General features: G+C 46.0%; 1 protein-coding gene across 1 annotated transcript in view; it reads right to left on the reverse strand.

Annotated features, from left to right (window-relative positions):
• The window catches only part of ADGRF5 (adhesion G protein-coupled receptor F5), a 96390-nt gene extending 72012 nt beyond the window's left edge, over positions 1-24378 (reverse strand). Inside the window, exon 1 of the mRNA XM_045498466.1 lies at positions 24155-24378. The gene's annotated coding sequence lies outside the window, so the exon portion shown is untranslated. The remainder of the gene's footprint in view (positions 1-24154) is intronic.
• Between the last annotated feature and the right edge of the window lie 526 nt (positions 24379-24904).

Below are 24904 nucleotides of genomic sequence, written 5' to 3' on the forward strand. Positions count from 1 at the left end.
ACTCAACTGACTGAGCCACCCAAGGCGCCCAGAGATTGGCACTTTGAAGAGGACTTTGGTATACATCTTGTTTTCATCATGATATTTGGTTCCTTTGGGGGCGACTTGAATGTAGATTAGGATAAATGTAGGTGTGTTGGAGAAGAATGAAGAAACAATAGGAGGAAACTGGACGTGGATGTGGTAGTTATAAAGGATGCTGAAAGAATTTTACTGGCTGACCGCTTTGGAAAAGGATTGCAGGCTGGAAGTAAATGTCGGGTGGCCCGTTAGCCCACTCCAGGTGAAAGGGAAGTTTGCAGACCTCAGACAAAACAAGTAATGATACCAGGGAGCTTGACTTGCATCCGTCTTACCTTAAGAAACACCCTGCTGGGGCGCCTGGGTGGCGCAGTCGGTTAAGTGCCCAACTTCAGCCAGGTCACGATCTCACGGTCCGTGAGTTCGAGCCCTGCATCGGGCTCTGGGCTGATGGCTCAGAGCCTGGAGCCTGTTTCCGGTTCTGTGTCTCCCTCTTTCTCTGCCCCTCCCCCGTTCATGCTCTGTCTCTCTCCGTTCCAAAAATAAAAACGTTGAAAAAAAAAATTTAAAGAAACACCCTGCTGTTGGGGCGCCTGGGTGGTTCAGTCGGTTAAACATCCTACTCTTGACTTTGGCTCAGGTCGTGACCTCATGGCTCATGAGTTCGAGCCCTGCATTCGGCTTCAGGCTGGCAGTGTGGACCCTGCTTGGGACTCTCTTTCTCCCTCTCTGCCCCTCTGTGATTGCTTGTGCACACACACACTCTCTCTCTCTCTCTCTCAAAATAAATAAACTAAAAACAACACACAAATTTAAAAAACACCCACTGTCAGAGTGAGCTCCCAGTAAATGCTTCTTTTAAAATGCTCCAAGACTTCCTGCTTTGGGTGGGTTGGGAGCAGGCTGTGGGCACAGTTGGCTCTCTGACATGGAACGGGGCGTTGTCAAGGTGGCTGTTCCTTTGCTTCCCTGAGGAGCAATTCCTCTCTCACCCACAGTCCCGTTTGTTGCTAGGAACACTCTGTGCTTGTCCCCACTCACTTTACAATGAAAACAAAGACAAATAAAAAATGGAACCACCATATGGTCTCGGCTGCAACCCAGAATCAGCTGCCGACTGGGAGACTTTGCCCTGTCACAGCTAAGGATTCAAGTGGCTGTGACAGAAGCCCTTCTCCTGAATTCTAAGTTGTTGGAGTTGGCGGAAAGATGAACCCAAGCTTCTTCAACCATTCTTCAGTGGTGCAGCCAGAGTAACTAACTCACCAGTCATGTTATATATGTTTGTTGGCATGACATGTCTCTTAGGACTTGAGGGTATAACCTCATTCCGTACAGAGCTGTTTTCTCAGGCAGAAATGTCAGCCCCAAATTAATGCACATTCCCAGCAGGCTCCAGGCTGTTTCACTGCTCTGCCCTTCCCTCTTGCTCACCTGGGTAACTTTTAGTCTCCTTTTAAGTTATAGGTGTTATTTATTCCAAGGACCCTCCTTGCCCTCCCAGCCTGGGACACATGTTCCTTCTCCCTGGACCCATAATACCAGGTACATGTCTTTTTGCAATTACCTCACTGCATCCAAATGATTATTTTGATGGATTGACTTTAAGCAGCCTGAGGTCAGAGATTAGTATTATTTATTGTATGCCTAGCAACCAGTCTAGTGCTGGCATATAGTAGATGATCAATAAAAGCAAAAGGAAAATGAAACTTCCCCACCTCAGTTTCCATTGCTGGTTGCCCCTGTTAACACTGGCGTGTTCCATGACCCTGTCTTTGCAACTCTTCTGTGTTGACACTTATTCCCCACGTGATCTCCAGCAGTTTTATGGTTTAAATCTTTGTGCTGATGACTTTCAAATGCATATCTCTATCACGGACTTCTCTCCTGATTTCCGGACCCATATATCCAACTGCCTACTTTGTATCTGGATATCCAGTAGGATCTCAAACTGAACATGACCAAACTAAAGTCCTGATCTGCCCTCCCAAACTAGCATTTCCAACAGTCTCTCCCATCTTAGTAAAGGACATGGCCATCCTTCCAGGTTGCCCAGACCACAACTCTAAGAGTCATCCTTAAGCTCCCCCTGGTACACCCTATATAATTTGTCATCAAATCCTATCATCTCTACCTTCCAAATATCCACATTACTGGGCACTTCTTACCTTTTGCATTACTATCATTCTCATCGAGCCATCATTGTCTCTTGACTGCATTATTATCACTGCCTTTAATTGGTGTCTGTGCAAGAATGCAGTTAGAATGGTCCTCACAAAAAGTACGTTATATGATGCCCAGCTACACTCAGTAATCCTGTGCTCCCATCTCTCAGGGTCAACCTGAAAGTTCCTACAGTGGCCTGCAATGCCTACACCCCCCACATCTGTGGGCCTCCCACTGTTTCTTCCTTTAATTCCTCTCCTACTTCTCTCCCCTTGGTCACATTGCTCCGGCCATGCTGGCCTCCTTGCGAGCCAGGCACAATTCCGTCTCAGAGTCTCGGCACTCTTTGCCTGGAATGCTCTTTGCCTAGATATCCTCACATCTCCCTCCTCAACCTCATTCCCACCTTTGTCCAAACAGCGCTTTCATAGTGGGGCCTCTGCCAATTGTCATAGTTCATAGTTCAGCCTTTCCGATCCTCCCGCCCCGATCAACTTTTTCCCGCATCACATATCACCTCTCGCGCATTCTAACGTAGTTATTTGTTGTGTTTATTGTCTGTTTCCATCTTTCATCCCCCTCTCTAGCATGTAAGTTCCTTGAGGGCAGGGATGCTTATTTTGTTCATTAAAAAAGAGTACTTGAAAGGGTCACACACAAAGTCATGAATGCCACAGCATTACTATATACACAGCAGAAGTACGTCCAAAAGTACATAATGGTTCAACTTGCAAAACACTCCCACCTTCATGTCTTGGCAGGGTAAGCCCTGGTTTTTTAATCTACAACCAGATGTTGGTAACTCTTTTGACCCCGTGCGGCCCGGGGTCAGCTCTCTTTTGGTGTTTCTATATCAAGGCCAGGAAAATTCCCCTCTGGCACTGACCTGTCCTTATGCAAGGAAGGAACCAACAAATAATCGGTCAGTTTTATAGTATACAAATGGTCTTATTCTTATCTTTTGTGTGTGTATCTTGGCAGAGTCTCTGCTAATTGGAGTTGGTCAGATTTACAGTCAGCTGGGGACTCTCAGGTTTAATCTGCACGTGCTGTTACTGGGTCCATTCCACCAATAGAGTTATTACACCTTCTTTGTGTTCGTGTCTTTCAGATACTTAGATTAGTTTGCTATGGAAGATCCCAAAGCTTCCATCTTTTGAACCAATTAGATACAGTTGACAGCTCCAGTGGACCCACCTGCTTATGCTTCCAGTGATGGCTCTGGCTTCTGTCAGAAATGCAAAGCACAAAGGCGCACTCCAGATGGAACCCTGTTTTGCACTCCACACCCATCATTACCTTCCCTACATATTCCCAGAAGAGGGAAGGGTAGCATATGGGGGACGTGGAGGCAGACTTAGGACATGGCTCCATAGAGATGTCATCAACAGCCCTCCTTTGACCTTTATTGACCATTGCTTGGAGAGGGTTGACCATCAATGGAGAGGATGAGCCATCCCCAGCCTTCAGATTCCACCTTCAGTTCATAGGTGACACGTGATTCATAGAGCAGAAAGTCCTTGCAGATGCCCACAGCATGACATATGTCACCCACATGCTGCAGCTGTGATACACATGACATCAGTTATTGATTGACCAAGTTTGTCATTGACTCCTCTCCCTTCAGTCTTTCCCTCAACGCTTCTGTCAGCATCACGGCAAAGAACAGGTTATTTGAGGACACGGGGATTCTTTCTTCCATTGGTCTTAGAAGGAATCTATTTAGAAAGCAGCTGCATTTACTAGAAAGTGCACATGTTCTGTCCACGCTCACTCCTGTTCTAACCTCTGCTTCTTCACAGAAGCAGGTTATCTGGGGAGCACATGCTCTGCTCTGCATCAGCAGGCAGCATAGACCTCAGGTAACAGAGAGGGCCACCTGCAAACAGGTGGAAGGCCCGAGTTTGGGCCTGCAAAATCTTTTTTTTTTTTTTTTAATTTTTTTTTTCAACGTTTATTTATTTTTGGGACAGAGAGAGACAGAGCATGAACGGGGGAGGGTCAGAGAGAGAGGGAGACACAAAATCGGAAACAGGCTCCAGGCTCTGAGCTGTCAGCACAGAGCCCGACGCGGGGCTTGAACTCACAGACCACGAGATCGTGACCTGGCTGAAGTCGGACGCTTAACCGACTGCGCCACCCAGGCGCCCCTGCAAATAACTTCTGACTCCCCCAGAATTTAACTACTAATAGCCTACTCTTGACTGGAAGCCTTCCTGTAACAGAAACAGTTGGTTAACACATCTTCTGTATGCTGTATGCAGTATTTATCGTGTTCTTACAATAAAGTAAACCAGAGAAAAGAAAATGTTCTTTAAAAAGTCATGTGGAGAAGAAAATATACTTATAGTAATGTACTGTATTTCTCAAAAAAAAAATCCATGTATAAATGGACTTGTGCAGTTCAAATCCCTGTTGTTCAAGGGTCAACTGTACTGCACAAAGTGGCTTTCACGGTGTTCACCATGGCTTCCACGTCACCATAGTCAATGGTCCATTGGCCGGTCTCACCTTCCTTGACCTGCAACACCATTTGACAGAGCTGGCCAGTCTCTCCTTGAAACCCAGTATTCTGGCTTCTGTGACACCCACTCTTCTGGCGTTCCTCCTACTTCATTGGTTCCTCCTCTCAATCTCCTTCGTGGCCTTTCTTCCTCTATCTGATGTTTAAAAGTTGGCGTGCCCCAGATTTGGTCCAGGGTCCCACTGTCCCTTCTCACCTGTGCTTTCTTCCAGACAACCTCATCTGGCTCCATACTGGGAAGAACATTCACGCACAAGAGCAAAATAAAGATCTTTTTAGACATATAAAGACTGAAAAAGTTTGCATCTCACTGACTCTGGCTGAAAATACTACGAAAATAGGGTGAAAATATTTTTTGCACCATGGACTCCTTTGGGCATCTGGTCAGGACTATTGATCCTTCTTGGGATTATGTTTTTAAATGCGTTAAAACAACAACTACAAAAATAAAAAATAAACGCATAAAACAAAATACATAGGGTTACAAAGGAAAATAATTACCTTGCAATGTGCTTATCAAGATATTAAAACATAATGTGACTTAGTAATACACTGACTTCTTTGTTAATATATTCAATTAAAAGACTTCATGGTGCAAGTTTAATAACTACACAATTTTAAGTGGTAATGAAAATAAACTGGAGTTTAAGGATCTGCAACCTAGTGATGTGATATAAAATTATCTGGAATTTTTATTGGTGACAAAGTCGTACGTACAGCGAATACTACAGTGATGTGCTGTCTACGTTTCTAATTAAAGGAAGTCCTAGATTTCAATCAGGGGTTAGTGAAAATAAAGGTACTTTCTCATTCAAGTTCACAGACTCCCTCAATTTTACTCATATGGCATCCATGTACCTAGGCCAAGGATGTATTTAAGAAAGAGGGAAATTGAACACTCAAGAACTGAAAGTTTAAGAACTATCTTTAAACTATTAGTTTTAAAAATTATTAGTTAAAAATGACTAACTTACAGATGGGATTATAAAAGAAAATACGAACTAAAATACTAGGTAACTGTGAAAAGGAATATGGTAGGTGTTCAATTAATATTTGCTTAATGAACAAACCGACCAAGAGGAGATTGGTTTTATCATCCTGTCTTTTTCAGCTGGCCAGATACACACCATCAGGGGATTCAGTACTTCCAAAGGCAAGGTCACAGCATGGTTTTGCTAATACACTGTGCACACTAATGCCCCCTGCATGACTCCCTGCTTGTCAATAGGGTTACAGGAGCCCATCTACACGAAAGGGAAGGTACTCCATCATCTTAGCCAAACAGTGGAAGTAATTTCTGAGGTAGGGCTAGAAATCCCTGGCACATAACAGATGCTCAATAAAATGTCCAAGACCCGCAATATGAAGGTAACACTAATAGGCCAATAGCAGCTCTGGTCAACCAGAGAAGGCCACTCTGTGGCAAAAGTTGCCACTCCTTCCCCCCAAGTATACATCTCACCTCCTCCAGAGTCACTGCTCTCAGCTTTTGCTTCACATCTAACAGTTATGGCTCTGAACTCACACTTCTCTCAATTCTTCAAAAGAATAACGCATCCTTTTTAAATGCCCTTTCAAGAATATATAATATGTCAGGCACAATGACAGTGTTTGCTTGAGAAAGAAATCGGAAAGAGACTGGTTGACACCTGTGTCTGTGAAGAACAACAAAGACTCTGAAATTCAGCCCCATTGAGGAGAAGCATAAAATTGGGGGCAGCAGTGTTGAGAATGGAAAATGAATCACAAATGAAAATTAATCAGAGCTTCTTAAGTTAAACTCCCTGGGGAAAGGAAGAATGTGCCTTTTAAAAGCATAGAGATGCAGAACGCTGAAAAATGACAGAGCTCATGAGCTCCGGGAAACCCAAATATTCCATAGTTAGCAAGATCTTGTTAGACCAAGAACACCACGTTTTATGTCACCTGTAGTGAATTACTTTTAACGAAAATGGTAAGGACACATAATTTCCAGATATCACCCCTACTACTCAGTCAAATGGCTCCTGTTCAAAACAACTAGTTTGTTTTAATGTTGGGGAAACCATCAGGTGTTCACTTCGAGTGGCTTAAAAGTAGATTTATTAAATTCCCCATGTCCCCGAATCTAAGCCATGGATATGGCATCACTTTGGCACCCTGTTTACTCACCGATCTGTTCCCATTTCATACCATTATGGCAAACCGAGAGTCTGTCTGGCCTTCTAGTTGGCCTGGTAATTGAGTTGCTCTGGGTTCCAGCCTGCACTTTTTGAGTTTTTTCAGAAATAGATGGGTAAGACATTAGGGGAAAGGTGCTCATGGAGGCTGCTACTGCCCTTTGAAGTGGCCTACCATCGGGCACATTGTCACCCTAATTCATGGAAGCTGCCCAACTCTCCACAGCTCCATGGTCCATCCCAGGACAACGCGGGGTCTAGGTTTCCAAGTTCAAAACATCTCCTAAACACCTCACTTCTGTAAGTCAGAATATGCCTCTAGGCACCACGAAACTATTTTTAGACCTCATACATAACACACAAAACACAGCTACATATAACAAGGACATGATTATTCCAGGTCCTCACCCCTTATATTTGCTTCATTTGACTTGGAACGTTAAGAGAGGGAAAACCACATATTATTTTTAGTCTTTTCCTGAATTCCTCTAATGTTCAATTTTCCATTTTTAGGGCCATTGAGATCTGAGCTTTGTGCTTTACGTGACAGCATGTATACACAGTTAGGGTGCACTTCTGTCTGGGACTCTCTATTTGAACCTGCTGGGCTCTCACCAAATATGGACCCTCTTATGAATGACCTCTGGTCTTTGGATCACTTACTAGTAAGTTAGAAATGCTCCCACACTGTCCCTTCTTAAGTGCCAGAGCCACCTTATACATCAGGTGCCTGTCCCGGGATTATTTATGTGCACTACCGGGAATAATATTTGAGTATATTTCTATGTTTAAAGCAAAATTTTCCAGGAACCAAGAAATGACCAAGAGAGAATTGGTTCCCTAAACCCACTAATACACAAACACACACGCACACACACGTATACCCATGCCACACTCCTCCTCCTTCTCCACATTGCGAAACCAGAGAGAAGAGGTAGCAGCCAGCTCAGGGCATTCTGGACCATGGGCACATCCAGCATGTTTGATTTCCGGACCAGATCTTTCACTAGCCCCTCCCTCTTTTAGAGGAGAACATTATTTTCAGTAATAATCTGTACTTTCTTGATTAAATTATTCAGATTTAAAACAACCAAGAAAAGAAAACGTTTTTGAAAATATTAAAATTCAATACAACATTTCAAGGGGAACTAAAATTTGTATCTGCCAGATGAAAAGAGTGCAATCTGCAGTCTGCACTCAGCTTCACTGTTTTAAGTTTTAAACACGAATAAAAACTCAGTGTGGTCCCGTAGAGTAACAGAATTGAAGCGACTTCCACTCAGTTTCTTTGTCTATACAACCACCCCATTAACCTTGTTCATTTTTTTAAGGTTTGTTTATTTTTGAGAGAGAGAGTGAACGCAGGGGAGGAGGCAGAGAGAGACGGGGACAGAGGATCCAAAGCAGGCTCTGTGCTGACAGCAGAAAGCCCGATGTGGGGCTCAAACTCAAGAACCGTGAAATCATGAGCTGAGCTAAAGTTGGAAGCTCAACCGACTGAGCCACCCAGGTGCCCCATAACCTTGTTCATGGTTTATTTTTGAAAGAGAGAGAGAGAGAGGATAAGCAGTGGAGGGGCAGAGAAGGACACGCAGAATCTGAAGCAGGATCCAGGCTCTGAGCTGTCAGCACAAGCCTGACGAGGGGCTCTAACCCAAGAGCTGTGAGATCGTGACCTGAGCCAAAGTCGGACGCTCAACCAACTGAGCCACCCAGGCGCCCAACCTTGTTCACTTTTAATCTCTGTTCAAAGACAAGGACATGTCATGTCCAGGGGCCAGAGACACTTCAAACAAGCTCAGACAGTTACAAGGAAGTTATTTTGAAAGAAGCACATGTAGCTGAGTCCCTTTGTGTCAGGAGTCACTCTCTTACAGAGTTTTCTAAAGTAGGTTCTATGTAGAATACAATCTTTATTGAAAAATAAGGAATGAAAATATAATTAGGAGCTTATATTGCTGAAATTCACCAGGGACGGTGGCCATTGTTCAGAACTTAGACCAACAGAAGACCTTTTAGGAAGAGTATTTCGTCACTGACATCATTTGAAATCTCTGGTATGCGTTGGGGCGCCTGGGTGGTGCAGTCGGTTAAGCGTCCGACTTCAGCCAGGTCACGATCTCGCGGTCCGTGAGTTCGAGCCCCGCGTCGGCTCTGGGCTGATGGCTCGGAGCCTGGAGCCTGTTTCCGATTCTGTGTCTCCCTCTCTCTCTGCCCCTCCCCCGTTCATGCTCTGTCTGTCTCTGTCCCAAAAATAAATAAACGTTGAAAAAAAAAAAATTTGAAATCTCTGGTATGTGTTGATAGCTTTTTTAAAGGCTTTTCGTTGGTTTCGTGTATGTGTTGATAGCTTTTTTAAAGGCTTTTCGTTGGTTTCGTTAATGATTTTAAATTCTCTACAGATAGTGTGCCACCTTGCTGCCTACAGCCAGGGGGGCCTGTCACCACGTCCCGCCCTCGGGGGCTACCCATTCCAGAGGGTTTCTTGTAAGTTCGTCACGCAAGCCCCGGGAGACCCGGCGTCAGAGGGTCGCCCATTCTCTCTTCGTTCACTAGCCTCATCTGTTTGAACTTGAAGCAGCCCTGTCGGGGATCCAGACCCACAGGGGGTGGAGGAAGCCACGAGCGAACGGAAGTGGAGGAGAGCTGGAGAGGGAAGGCCATGTGAATCCCAGGATGCCTGTCCCAAGGCCTCAACCTGCTCCTCACTTCAGCTCCATCTGGAAACCTCTCCCTGAGCAGAGGAAGGAAGAGCTGCACCCTCCTCTTTCTCAATACAGTTCTAAGGCCCCCAGGCCACCTGAAAAAAAAAAAAAAAAAAAAAGTAGTGTGTGGTTCTGATCAGGGGTCAGAGGGAAACCAACTTCAGCTTCACTTGACTTAAAGGAAGGAAGCAGGAAGCCCTGCTTGAGGACAGGGGTGAAGCCGTCCTCTGGGACCGGCTGTCCTATTACCTCCTGACCCCCTGTCTCTAATCGAGAACACGCACAGAGAGCAGAGCGTCTGCAGCACTTTCCACACCTCTCTCAAGATTAGAGACCACATCTTGCACAAAAATCGATCCTTCTGGTTACTACTAAGTGTTTATACCCTGTCAGGCAGTGGGTCGAGCCCCGAGGGAGCCTCACAACTGTCTAAGGGAGGAGCCACCGTTGTCCTATTTTAGAGGCAAGAAACTCAGTCTCCGAGCTGAGTTGGAGAGGATGGAACACACAGCGGCCTCATGGCCGAGGCCCCGTGTCCTGCCTCGGGTGGGGTTGAGCCCTCCCGGGACTCTAGCATCTGCGGGGCCTGGAGCACGACCCTCAGAACATCGTGGTTGTGCTGCTGGATGGACAGCGCTGGGGCCCATCTGTTGTTAGTCAAACCTAGCTGCCCGTAGAGCAAGATTTAGAAACGCATAAAGTGAACTTCGGGATAACTTACTACTATGATACGTGTGGGATCAGATGCCAGGTATCCTTCTCATTCTGTTCTTCTGGGTCTGCTGCCTGTGGCACCTGCCCCTCAGAATATCCCTTCCCACGGAAGCATTACATGCAAGGATGGATTTAAATATGGTAATAGCGGCATTGTGTGGATTCGCATCACGCACTCTACGTCATGGCTGAAACCCTCTTTTCGTATGTCTCTTCTTCTAAGTCATGCGCCGTTCATTCATTCATTCATTCATTCAGCAAATATGTATGAAAACCAGACACTAACCTAGACCCTGGAGTCAAGCATAGAAGAGATAACTAAAACAGCTGTCCCTGAGTTCGCATTCTAGTTGGGGAAGAGTGCTGACAAGCCTCCAGGTCCCCCTCTGCCCTTTGCTGCCCTGCTGTGTGCCCAGGAGGCCGACCCCACACCTCGTGGTGCCTGGTCACCTCAGAAGGGGATGGCAGGACCGGGAGGGTGGGAAATCCCAGCAGAAGGCTGCAGGGTGGAAAGAAAGGGGAGCCAGCTACTTGCTCCCTCCTTTCCTTGCCGGGCTGCAGTTTTGGCAGGAGGCTGTGTTCCTCCACCCTCAGCCCAATTCTGGGGAGCTCCCTCCACCCCAGCCACAGACGTCGCCAGTCTCCTCTGACACCCCAACATCAACCTTCTTGCCCCTTCGTGCCCCAGGGGAGGCAACCGAGGTCTTCTTGATGCTGCTAGTGCCCTGTTGACTTAACTGCCTCTACTTCTTTCAAGGAGCCTTTGACAATGTCATTTCTTTTTAATATAGACCAAAAAAAAAAAAAAAATAAGTTATATATCAGAGGAGCAAAAACGCTATGTAGAAACATAGAGCCCAGCGCAATAAAGTGTGTGTGTGGTGGGGGGCGGAGGGGCGCGCCTGGGTGGCTCGGTCGGTTGGGCGGCCGACTACAGCTCAGGTCATGATCTCACGGTTCGTGAGTTCGAGCCCCGCGTCGGGCTCTGTCCTGAGCGCTCAGAGCCTGGAGCCTGCCCTGCTTGCTCTCAGTCTCTCTCTCTCTCTCTCAAAAATAATAAGCAATAAAAATTTTTTTAAAAAAATGTGCGTGTGTGCACGCACGTGTATGCACATGCACACGAGCTTGTGTGTTGGTGGGGGTGGCATCACGCCCCTCTTTCTTCCATGTTATTGAAAATCCCTTTTCGGACCCTTATCCCACCCTTACCTAGCCTCAGAGACTCAGACCTCTTGCTTTTGGGTTTCCTGCTGTGTCCTTTTTCCTTATGTGTCTTAAACAGAGCAGTTCAGACCAATCACAGCTTCTACTTCCGAGCGTGTGTCCCAGTCTTCCCAAGCAAAGTGCCCTCCGTCAGTTACCATCCTACTTCCAAAGTGATGTTAGGAGGTATTGACAACCGTAAATGTTTTCTAGAACATGTAGTTTCTGAATACACATGACTTACAGTTTACATGATTTAACACGATTTCTAGTTTTGTGTGTTTGGGAGGCATGTAGGCTCTTTAACCATGGAAAGCCTGCCGGACAAGTTCCAATGTTCCCTCAGCACGTTCTTGCTGGAAGAATGATGATGCTCTGGGTGCCTTCTAAAGCACCGTGCTCTCTTTCCCTGCCTTTCTGGTGGCCTCATCCCACCCCCCACATGCCATTTCATGAGCAGAAAATCAGAGCTGAGCCTGATGGCTTCCCTCCCTCCCACATTCTGAGAGCCCTTGATGAATACTGTTGACTGGCAAATCATTTTTGTGTATTTCTGTAAGTTTTTGTTCTTTCAAACATCTAGGAGGCTGATGATAGTGAGCAACTTGTGGGGTGGCTGCCAAAGTAGATGAGGCCACGGGAGGGGAGTTGTTCTTCGATGGAGTTCAGGACTCAGTACCCTCCAAATATGGCATCTTGGCATATTGAATATTTTAAGCTGAAGGAATGTGAGAAAATGGCAGAAGCAGGAAGATCCCCTTGATTTTCCCCAGCCCTTCTCCCCTGGAGCAGATGAGAAGACCCTCATGGAGGAGGTACACCCTACCCTCCATACCCAAGATGGAAGGACACTGAGAAGACTGAGCAAGAAGGCCCTGCTGAGTCTCCGCCTTTAACTATACTTGGCTCATACTCTGTCCTACTACATCTTTCCATGGCTCTCCATCCACCACCATACCTGGCTCAAAGGCCCTCAGTTCTGTTTCTTCAGGCCCTCATTTCTTTAGAAAGGCTTCCATATCATCTAAAACTTATGTTAAATAAATGTGTATGCTTTATCCTGTTGTCTTTGTCAGTGCAATTTTCACACTCAGCCAGGGACCCATTTTTCTCCCCTACATTCCCAAGCCATGGATGAAACCTTGGAGCATACCTGCTCTTCTCACCATAAGAGGGAGCATCTTAGTGGATGTGAACCAGCACCTGAGACTAGGTCCTGGTGATTCTCATGGGGAGAGTGCTTGATAAGCTCTTGGGGGTCTACTGACCAGGGCTTCCAGACCCTGCATGTGACCTTCTCCAGTGTCTCAGGATAGAGTCCAGAATCTTCATCATTAACAAGCTCTCTAGGTGGCTCTCGTATAAGATCAACTCTGAACACTTCTGTTCTAGGGACAACCAGCTATGTTCAACCACAAAGAGCTCCACAGTAAGCCCTCTCCTCTCCCCAAAGTTCACCTTATTTTTCTCCATTTTTCAGATCACATCAAAGCAGAAGTCTCAGGGACTCATTACTCCCTCCTTTAATTAGGGGATCTTTTCTGCCTGTAGGTGTGGGAGTCTTGCTTGAACAGAGCAGTTGAGTGGTCAAGCTCTAGGTATCTGGATGGAGTCTAGGCAGGGATTAGAACTCAGGCAGCTCAAAGGTGTGGTGACGACATCGAACAATGGGAGAGCACTGGCTGCCCCGTGAGTTTGTGGAGGCTCAGGGCAACTATCTAAGCAGACAACCAAATCGATATATTTGGGAGACTTTGACTAAAATCCTTATGTGAAAATTAAATAAATGAGGGGATAGAGCACGCTGGTGCAAGCGTCTCGTTTCTTGGGCTCAATGAAAGCCATTTTCTGCTTATTTCCTTTTTATATAGTTACTGTTAATTTCAATTATTTTTAGTAACTTCCCTTTGAGCTCATTGTTTATAACTCAAAAGTGATTTTCAGTGAATGCTGACTTTTGTTGTGAGGATGTAGAATGCAGAGCTCTGGTAACTAATTTCGCTGGTAAACGAAGGGGCAAAATGGGGTAGTATAAAAAAAAATATCTTAAAATGGGTATTTAGCCCATTTCTTCCATTTGCAACCGAGATTGTCAATGGAATTGAATCTACTTTGGATGGATGAGGATGTCCAGATGCTTCCAAATATTCAGAATGGTAATTGCATTTTAATATTATAGATAGAGGAATTTAAGCTACTGGGCTGGTAATAAAACCCTCACAGAAACTTGGTTTTCTGTGATTTGTCTTTATTTCTGCTCTTGGGAGCCTCGCTTTGATTCATCACTCATTTATGTTAATGATTGCTCATTTGGCCACTGGCTATTGTTCACATCAACCTTTTTCTTCTAGATCTTTGGTGTAAAAATTTAGTTTGTGACCATGACAGTAAAAAATGTACCTTTTTTTTTTTTTTATTGTAAGTAAAAGGAAACATTAAACTTCCAGGATCCTTTCCTCCCCATCCACCCTTTCACCCCTCCTTTGTTTGGGGTGATTCTGGGTTTCCCAGCCTCTTCCTGCCATATCTTTCGAGGAGGAAATAACAAACTTTGGGACATATGTTGGCTTTAGCCAGCTGGCCATACTCAAAGACACCAATCGCCTATTTCCACTGTTCACAGACCATTCCGTAAAGACTCAGATTCAAACTGTTTTCAAAGGTAGAGAAACTTGCTTAAAAGCTGAGGCTGTAAAGCCCTCCAAAGGGACAAACCCTTGACTTAAGTGTTTGCTTGGGGCAACAAGTGACTTCCTGCTTTGCAAACAGAAGTTTCAAAGGGTTGATTGTTGAAATTCCAAAGAAACCTACAAGTCACCATATTTTGAACCACTTACAGAGCAAAATGAGCCCGAATATGGGGAATATTTGGATTAAATTTTCCTCAACTACAGAAATATTTAGAAGTTAAAGGAGCATTATAGCAAAGAAAGTAAGAGACTTAGTCATGCATCCTGGCAGGAATTTTCAAATTTTAATGCGGCTTAAGAATGACCCAAATAATTTTGTGTAAGTTCTTGGCTATATGATCAGAGATTCTTCCCAGTAGCAGCACGAACACCACCCGGGACTTTGTTAGAAATGCCAATTCTTGAGACTACTCAGACCTTCAGATTCTAAAATTCTGGGGGATAGACCCAGTGATTGGTGTTTAAACAAGCTCCCCAGAGGTGATTTTCAGACACACAAAAGTTTAATAACCACTGAGATACGGCATGATCTCTCTCTCTCTCTCTCTCTTTTTATCATAGTGGTTCTCACTTTGAGAAAAATACTGTTGCTTGGTTCCCAGGCCTAGGCCTGTCGTATCAAAACATTCAGAGAAACACTGGGGTACAGGTGTCACTTGCCTGACGCCCCCACGTGGTCCTTGAAGGCCCAAGTCAAGGTCATTCCCTCCAAGAACCTGCCTCTGACTCCCTCTGGTTGCATGTATACCTCTGCCCCTCACTACTCTGTCAAAGCACTTCCTGAACTGCACTGTAATGGTCTATTTGTGGGTTCTTCCTCTGCCCTGTGATCCCCCTTTCCCCGACTCTCACCCCGAAGGCCGGACCTTGTCTGTCTCCTGTTGTGCGCCTGGGACCCAGCACAGTGTTGCACATAGAGTAGGCTGGTGCTCAATCAGCGTTTGTTATGAATGAATCCTCCAAGCGGCACATGATTAGAGCAGGGGCTCTGGCACCAGAGTACCTAGGCTCAAGTCCCAGCTCTACCATTGACTAGCTATGTAAGTTTAATCTCCCTGTTCCTCAGTGGTTGGCATTGATGATATTTTGTTGTTATTATTTTTAAAATTTTTTTTTCCAACGTTTATTTATTTTTGGGACAGAGAGAGACAGAGCATGAACGGGGGAGGGGCAGAGAGAGAGGGAGACAGAATCGGAAACAGGCTCCAGGCTCTGAGCCATCAGCCCAGAGCCTGACGCGGGGCTCGAACTCACGGACCGCGAGATCGTGACCTGGCTGAAGTCGGACGCCTAACCGACTGCGCCACCCAGGCGCCCCAATTTTGTTGTTATTATTAATCACCGCTCTGGCAGAGAAGCAACTCCACCACAGGGTATGTGCTGAGTGCCTTTCAAGAAATTGTTCCTGCACAATGTCACTTAATTGTCACCACAATTTGTGAACTGCTTGAGATTCCCATTTGAGAGAGGGAGGCTTAGAAAAGGTAATCAATTTGCCAAGCCTCCTTGAAAAACTCTATAGATTGGAGGGGTGCCTGGGTGGCTCAGTCGGTTAAGTGTCCACCTCTTGGTTTCAGCTCAGGATCATGATTCTGGGGTCGTGGGATTGAGCCCTCCATCAGGCTCTGCACTGAGCGTGGAGCCTGCTGAAGATTCTCTCCCCTTGGGGGCCTGGGTGGCTCAGTCGGCTGAGTGTCTGACTGTGGCTCAGGTCATGATCTCACAGTTCGTGAGTTCGAGCCCCCACGGAGCCCCCACGTCGGGCTCTGTGCTGACAGCTCAGAGCCCGGAGCCTGTTTCAGATTCTGTGTCTCCCTCTCTCTGCCCCTCCCCCACTCATGCTTTGTCTCTCTCTGTCTCAAAAAATAAATAAAAACATTAAAAAAAATAAAGATTCTTTCCCTCTGCCCCTCTCCCCCGCTTGCATGTGTGCTCTCTCTCAAATCAAATATAATAAAGAAAGAAAGAAAGAAAGAAAGAAAGAAAGAAAGAAAGAAATAAAATGGGTTCTGGAGGACAAGTAGTTTACTTGACAGAGAAGGGAGAAAAGAGGACTCTAGACAGAGGGATGGAGTGCAGCAGGGAGGTGATATAGATGGAGGGGAGAAGGTGGTCCAGATCATGGCCATCAGGAAGGTGTAGGGAGAGCAGACCGAAAGGAACCTACAAAGAAGACTGGGAAGGCCCAGCGAGGGAAGGAAGAGCGAGACTGTAGTGTCCTAGCAGGCAGGGACCAGACTGAGCGAGGTGGTCGTCAACAAGTGCTGTGGGCAACAAAGTGAGATGTGTCCGGGGACACTGAGGTCAGAGAGAATCCTGGCAAGAGCACTCCTCAAGGCGCACGGGGGGAGGGCACATGGGAAGACAGAACAGAGCAGTTTTCAAGGTGCGTGGTTGGTGACGACTTGAAGACAGGCACATCCAAAATTCTTCAAAAATTTATTTGGCGAGAGAAATGGAAGATGAACGAGGAGTGTGGGGTGGGGAAGATCTGCTGCTCCTGTAGTTTTGAATTAAGAAGGACCTGAGTAGGGACATCTGCGTGGCTCAGTCGGTGGCTCAGTTCATGAGTTTGAGCCCCACATCGGGCTCTGTGCTGACGGCTCAGAGCCCGGAGCCCGCTTCGGATTCTGTGTCTCCCTCTCTCTCCCTGCTCTTCCCCCACTCGTGCTCTGTCTCTCTCTCCTTCAAAAATAAATAAATAAAGAAGAAGGACCTGAGTAGAACTCGATGATAATGGGAAAGAGCCAATCACAGAGGAGAGTACCAAGGCCACTGGAGGTGCCTGGGAGGGAGAGGAGAGATGGCCTCTGGACGTAGGGAAAGGTCATCTCTTCTCTTGAGACAGGAAAGGAGGAGGAAGAGTAGAGTGTTGAAAACGATCCTTTCATGGAATTAGTGGTGAGAAAGCAAGGGAGTTATTTCCTTTGGGAAGGCAGAGCTGTCCCCTGGGAGTGATGTGCGTGTGTACGTAGGCACCCATTTATGTCTACCTGCACTCACGCACTTGGCTTGGAGATTTGTGGACAGAGGAGTCACCGTGAAAATACTGATAATTATAGGCTCCAGCTGGGCGAGGGTTCATGTATCTCTTTTGATTGCCCTAGACTTAGACTATACAGTTATCTGGATTCTTTGCATCCTCACTTATAACATATGAGTGTGTGTGTGTGTGTGTGTGTGCGCGTGTGTGCATGTGTGTGTGTGTGTGTGTGTGTGTAACTGTCATATATTCTTGAAGTTTCTTGCCGGCAGAACTTCTGCTTTCCCTGGGTGCCTAGTAGGGTTTAAGTATGTAGTAAATGCTCAATAAATAACTTAGTTGATTGGACGATTTCAACTCATGGTGCCCTGCATGAGCCATTAAGCAGACTCCAAACAAGAATAGCAGCTGTCATGCTAGGCGGGTCCTACCCTGGGGGCAGGGAACTGAAATCGGGTCAGCATTTTTCTGTAAGGCATATATAGTAAAGAAAGTAGACATTTCCCCGGGTCTGAACAACGACTGGGTGCACGCTGTGATACTGAATGAAAGCTTTTCAGATAAGATGTTTTGTGCATTATCACCCATTTCCTCCACCCCCACACATGCACACTGACGCACACACACACACACACACACACACACACAAACCTGCAGGTGCACACACACCCCCCAAGTATGAAATCTTTCTTCTTCTTCGAAGGCTGGAAACGTGACTCTTCTGTGATGCGGGGACACAGGAGTGGTGGGCAGGAGAAAGGGTTAAGCAAGGATCTCTAGTAAAGCTTCCACTTGTTCTCTGAGGATTAACAAAGAGAGGAAGCACAGCCTTTGTAGAAGGAAATTCCCAGGCCCCACTTCAACCTGCCCTGTGAACCCCTGAGGGGGTGTCTGATAATAAACACTCGCAAACAAAACAATCCATAAAGGCGTTTTTGACAACATTCTTGCATTTTCACCAAAGAGTTAGAACACCTTTTCCTGCCTCTGCGGGCCTGGAGGGGGCCTGGACATCCACCTACTAGCTGAGCCCAAGGATCCCTGCCCAGGACTACTATTCGTACGTGCGGGTCTCCTTGCCCCCTCGGGCCTGATTGTACAGGGGCCTCGTCCCCACACGGGGCTGCTAGCATGCAGGTCACAGACCCCACACAGAGTGGCCATGGACCGCCCTGCACAGACCTGAGACCTACTCCTTCATTTTCCCTAGTGACCCCCAGACACGACTTTTGAGTGTTGCAACCTTGAGTACTAATGCAGTGACCTTCTCCAGCTGTGGAGACAGCCTGACAAGAGATAAAAACTCTACTAGCAAAATGTGTCAATGAAGTAAGAAACCTAATGGCTTCTCTCTCTGTAGTGGCAAAAAAGATAATAAAAGAATAAAACAAACAAAAACTAAACAGCGACCTCCAAAACAGCAACAATGAAAAGCCCTCCAGACTTGATGGTCAAGTGCCCCAACTTTATTTTACTATGATATGCTTGACAACCCCTTTACTAAATGCAGTCAAATGCAGGATCTTTGAATGACATCCCTGTTTCTGGGCTAGACCAGAATCCGCTTCATGGCATGGGTGAGGATTAGATCCTCGGCTGCCAATAGAAAGCTGAGTCTTTATTTCTGAAATGCCATCACTGATCTCTGGGGTATTTTTAGATGAAATAATCATACATGTCTATTCGTTTGCATCTGCCCAGAGCTGGCGGGCGACCTCCATGTTGACCCCGGCATTCAGGACCATGTAGACGAAGGGAATGACAGGTTCCAGATCTCTCTCTGGGCGGGGTTACCATGAGCCTTCCACTCAGGCCTCCTGCCCTTTGTACTGTAACAATGCACGGAAACACAGCCTTGTTAGAGGAAATTCCCAGGGCCATAGCTTGGACATTAGACAGTTGCTTTGCTATGCTGGCCAGGCTGCTGTGCATCTAAAAATAAACACACTGGTCTGCATGGGTTTCTATGATTTTGCCATGCACAGTTGATTATATTTCAAAGAGTTCTATTTTTCATTTGGCTTTTAAGAAAGCAAGCCTTTAGGTAAACCTGGAGAATAAAATATATCACGGTTTCATCTTGATTTGACAAAACGTTAGCATTTTCTGACACCCATTTCTGTTGGAAGGACCACTGTCCTTTGGTTCTGTGACTCCACGACAAGACTGAAGAAGCATAGCATACTGAGTTGCTGCATAAGTGACTGCAGAAGATGTGAGGGTTCAAAACCACATGTCAGCCAGTTCTTCTGAGTGCAGGAAGGATAAAGTATTAGCAAAGAAGCCCAGGGCCACCCAGCCATAGACGATGCAAACACACAGGACCCACCTAAGCGAAATTCTCCCTGCCCTAAGTCTCGAGGTCCTTAACTGGCAGAGAGGCTGTTATCAGCTGTGGCTCATTTAGCAAAGGAAAGATGGGTGGAAAGATGGGCTAAAGACCTCAACTCAGTTCTCCTCTCTTCCTAAGAGTCGAGTGTTCTGCTTATAGTCCCCGCAACTTAGAGGAGAGTAGAAGCAGTTTGCACTTAAAATTAGATTTCTGAATAGCTAAGAATACATATTCATAGAGTAGTGTTTCTATTTTATAGATAAAGCAGAGATTGGAGACAAAGCCCTGAGTCTTGCTGTTACTTGCCTGACCCTAGTTTGGCGGGAAAAGTACCAGAATGTGGCAATTTTCCATCAAATAAGAATGTGTTTGCAGCACAAGAAGTAACCCACAATCTAGTTACCGAGTAACCCAAGAAGAGCGGTTTGAGGTGAACTTTTCCCACCTCATTGTTCTCATTTCTTTTTTTGTTTTTTTCCTGGACGTCCACCGTAGCTCTATTGTTGTGGCAAAGGCCCTATTTAGAAACGATCACTGCAGATGCATAGAGCTAGCTAATGAAAATGCAGCTAAGATCACTCTCCAGCCTGATGATTTTTTTTTTTTTTTGCAACCCTCCTTTGGTGGTTTGGGCTGGGGCCCTGACATCACAAGACTCCTGGTGGCTTTGAGCAGGAAGGACCGAGAGGTCATCACCCGGACTCCACCCAGTGCGGGCATCCCTTTGGGAACACCCCGGCCGTGGGCCTCCAGGGTGCTGGCATACTGCCTGGGACAGGGCGTTCACCACACCGCAAGGCAGCCAGCCCACCCTGTTTCAGACAGTCCTGATGGTGGGTAAGCCCTTCCACACGTGGAACTAAAACTCGTGGCCCTATAATTTCCACTCATCAGTCTTCCGTTGACTTCTTTTCGCACATAGAGCGATCTTTAAGGATTTGACGGCAACCTTCACATGCTGCAAGGGCAACTTTGTACTTCGAATATCTCCTGGTTCCTTCAACCAATCTGCAAATGACAATTGTCTGATTTTCACCATCTTGGCCAGCCTCCTCTTTCAAGATCTGATGTATTTCTCGAGGCAACATATTCGATACCGAAGCCGATGTATCTCTACAACCTTGTGTGCCAAAGATTATGTGCATTTTCAGAAACAAAACTAAGCCTTGACAAGATACAGCCACTTATTTTAAAAAGTGGCAGAAGGGGGACCCAAAACCAGGGCCGCCTCTTTCTAGCCCACCACATGCCTCTGATTAAACAAGAAATGTTGACCAGGTATGGCCAGGGTTGATCTCAGGTACATTGTAAGACTGCTGACAGGTCATTAGGAATCTCGTATGTAGGTTGATATCCCTTTTGTTGCAAGTAAGTAACTTGTGTTTACTACTAGAGAGTCAAGTTCCCTGGAGAGGTTAGGAAATGACCAGCAGAAAACACTCTGGCTCCTGAAAGGCAACTGCAGACAGGGTGTGTGTGCGTGTGCGTGTGTGTGTGTGTGTGTGCAGGGAGTATGGAAGCAAAGAGGTGCATGAATGACAAGAAGCAAGAAGGAATTCAGAAAGTCTGGGCGGCATTTCCTTTGGAAGCTCCAGATGACGATGGAGCAAGACAAGAAGGCTTGAAGAAGGAAAGAGTCATTACCCAAGATTACCCAAGCGGTTTGCTTCAGACGGTGGTTGTGTCTGCGGCACAAAGAGGAGGTATTTCTTTCCTCCCAGCTGTCCACGCATCCCATGGAAGTGCAAACTATGGGGACAAAGGCTACGATGTCCTGCACAACATCTGATTCTAGGTGAAATATGGTTAAGACATACATCTTTGGGTGGAAAAAAAGAAAAAGGGAATCCTTGTAGCTGTGCCACAGTGGGGGTCAGGGATGGGCTGTCTTTAAGCTTTTAGATTTTTCCTTCACTGCTTGATAGAGCTACAGTCTTCCCTTCTTCTGGCTGCTTTCCAAAAAGAGAGATTGCCTGAGGATGATATGGCCCCCCTCCTCAGCTGCCCTACTTCAACCAGCTCTATACCCAGCAACTAATGCCAAATGGGCTTCTTTAAGCTGCAGGGCACTGCTCCCTAGGAACTATTGCCACACTGTGCCTGATGGCCAAGCACATGGCACAGTAATGCAATGACTCCCTTAAGATCTCTTCTTTGTCAGCGTTGCCCTTCAAATAACCATGCAGCATGAGAGAAGGTGAGTGCATAGGCTCCCTGGAGCCTCTCATGAAAGCAAGAGCTTCTCCTCCTTAGAGCTCTGTGCCCTGCTCACCGTTTGAGAAAATCAAGTTTCAGGGAATGGATGTGGCCCCACCCGAGTTCATATGGTAAGTGAGTTACAGGTGCAGGACTAAATCAGGACTAACTAAAGCCCAGCCCAGCTTTCTTTCTGCTAAATCACACTGCCTTCTGGTGCCCAATGCCTTCACCTGCATATGCCAATATTTATTACAGATCAGACTTTCAGTTTTTCTTAATCCCTTTCAGGAAGAAGTGGAATAGAGAATAATAAAGAACGTGTCCTCTGTACGGGGAGCTTCATGGTGGCAGTATTCGCATCTGCGTCGTTTGCCATCGTATCCTTACCACATAGCGCAGTGCCTGATATGTGGAAGGTGCTCAGCACATAGTTGCTGAAAACCGAGTAAGTCTCTGACTTGGAGTGGTGGAGGAGGAGGGGCACAGGTAGAGAAACACCTAATGGGAGAGCCTGCCCACAGAGACGTAAAGAAATAGATTCCGAAAGGTATGGCACATAGTAGGTACTCAAAATCCTTGGTGGAAAAAACGAATTCAGCAAAATCTCGTAAAAGATAGCAGGGCAAAATGTTGCGGGGCTTGCCAATCTCCTTGGAAAACCGCACACTTTAGACCTCAGTCTGGTTACTAATTTGGGTTCTTCAAACAATATATCCATTTATTTGTTCATTCATTTGTTCGTGAATTCAGTAAACATTGATTGAACACACGGTATACACCTGGCATGGTTTCAAGGGCTATAGCTTCAGAAATAAAAGACCAATAACCCCTCATGGATGAAAATAAGCACAGCAACCATAATTTAGTGTGCTAAGGGCTATGACAGAAGCATTTCACCAAGTGCCATAAAGGCATAGACTTGAGAGACACTCGGTCTGCGGCGGACTGGATGAGGGGTAGGAAGGGGTAACTAATCAGGCTGCAATGGCAGCTGGGTAGAGGGGATTAATGGCAGCCTCCTGGACACACAGCACACAGAAATGTAAGTAGGCTTTAGAGCTCTCACATATTGGGGAAACAGAAGGTGTTCAGTACAACCAGAAAGACTAATGGACAGGATGAAAAGCAACAAACTTTGAAGGTCTTCTCTGCCTTCCTTAGGTCGGGGCTTCTCAGACTGTAATGTGCCTATGAATCACCCAGGGACCTGGTTACAATAGAGATTCACTAAGTCTGGGGAGGGAATGGAGAATTTGCATCTCTAACGAGCTCCCAAGTGATGTGTGATGCAGCTGGTCCCAGAATGGACTACCCCTTAGGTAGCAAGGAGATAAGCAATGGGGTGCAAAGGAAACATTTCACTGAGGAGAGTGACATTGTCAGAACTGCATTTCCCAAAGACCTCTGTGGCAGGATATGCAGGATGGAATGGAGAGAGACTGTGCTGAGGTAGAATTCCTAAGTGCAAGAAATTACGAGCATCTGAACTAAAGAAGCTTTGGGAAGAACAGTTAACGTTGGCTGATATTCTGTGAAGTCACCATAATTTATTTCTCCCAGAGGAAGGGCTGGTTGTGATGACAAAAATGAAACACTAAAAACATAAAAAGCAAAAAAAAAAAAAAAAAAATCCAGAGAAATATGTAGTGTTATTTGAATAAAACTTGACCCTTCTCCAAGTCTCAGTTCACACATCATCTTGATTCTCAGTAGTGACCAGCAAAAGCAACCAGTTAAGGGGTGAGCACCATCCTTGCAGACAATTATCACAACAGAGTAAGTAAAATCAGCCTCTCGGCCATCACTTGACAGACATTGTCACTGCTTGCATCTAATTTCAGGAAACCACAGAGAGAGCAATTGTTTCATAGCAAAATCTGGAAAATAACAGGGAAGTCCACCAGATCCTGAACAAAATGCTTATTCATTCACTTATGACTTACAGATACCCTAAATTAGAAACATCTATTTCTATTTCTGTCAGAAAATCCTCTGTAAACTCTGGTACATTTTTAACACCCCCCCCCACCAATAGAACCCCCAAAACTCAGAAAGAAGTAAAAACAACAACAACAACAAAACATGGTAGGGGTCTATGATTTGAAAAGAAAAGGCAGGCGGTCAGCTTTTCCCCTTTATGCGGAAGCCAAAACAATGCAACTTCTAATGAGATGTGCCCTCCAAAGAAAATAAGAATCAGCTTCATGTTTTCTGTATCGTGCTAGTTGGCATTCTTTATCCAAATGTGTTCACATTCAAAACAAAACCCAAAAACCAAGAAACCCAAATGTCATCTCCCCACTCACAATTTTTTCTCACGGTCCAGTCATCAGGCAGTCTCAGCAAGACCCACATGTTGAAAACACACAGCCAGCTAGAGAAGCAATATGGACATACATATCTACTTCAGAGCACCTTGATTCACGTCAAGACAGAGCAAAGTAATTCAGGGACGTACCTTTCTCTTCTGTGGCTTGCAGTCTCCTGAAATTTGACCCTGTACTGGAGATCTTCCTGGGAACCTCTTAAGTGAGGTGTAACTCAAGGGTGAGTTCACACAACCACAGGAGGGTGGGGTTTCACAAGACCAGACTTCAGATCCTCGGGACTCACACAGACCTTAGGGAGCAGAGGTGAACGAACTGCCTTCTGTCCTCCTGCTGCAGGAAAAAGCTGGAAGACTGAGTATGGCTGGAGGTGGGGGCGGAGGCTGGGGGAGGGGAAGTAATATGGGAACCATAATAAATAAGAGATCCTCTCCACATGATTTCCTGTATTTGGTGCCTGTTGCCTTTCTCCAGGCTCCCTAGAGGAAATAAGAAATTTAAACTTGTCCTTTGGCCACTGGGAAGAGGAGAATAAACATGCTAAGACCCAAGAAAAGTGTGAATGAGCAGAGCAACAGGCAGGGAGCTGAGGGGCCAGCTAGCTTTACCTTTTACCAAGTGCTTTCTTCCTGAAGTTTCTCCAAGTGTTTAACTCTGAAAAAGTCAAGAATGCCCTCATCCTCTCCCACTGAGCCGAAGCATTTTCTGGCCACGGTCCAGATGTGTTACAGAGCCATTGAAGGAAGACAGTTCAGAGCAGGCCTGGAAGAGTCTGTTTGCCAGCATAGGGGAAGACGCTCTCCTTTCTGTCTTTGGAAATGCTGATGACCTTCTGTGTCTAATCTTGGGACAACTCCTAAAGTCCCAGGCCGTTTTGCCTC

The sequence above is a fragment of the Leopardus geoffroyi genome, chromosome B2 (genome assembly GCF_018350155.1).
Source record: "Leopardus geoffroyi isolate Oge1 chromosome B2, O.geoffroyi_Oge1_pat1.0, whole genome shotgun sequence".
Taxonomy (NCBI): Eukaryota; Metazoa; Chordata; class Mammalia; order Carnivora; family Felidae; genus Leopardus; species Leopardus geoffroyi.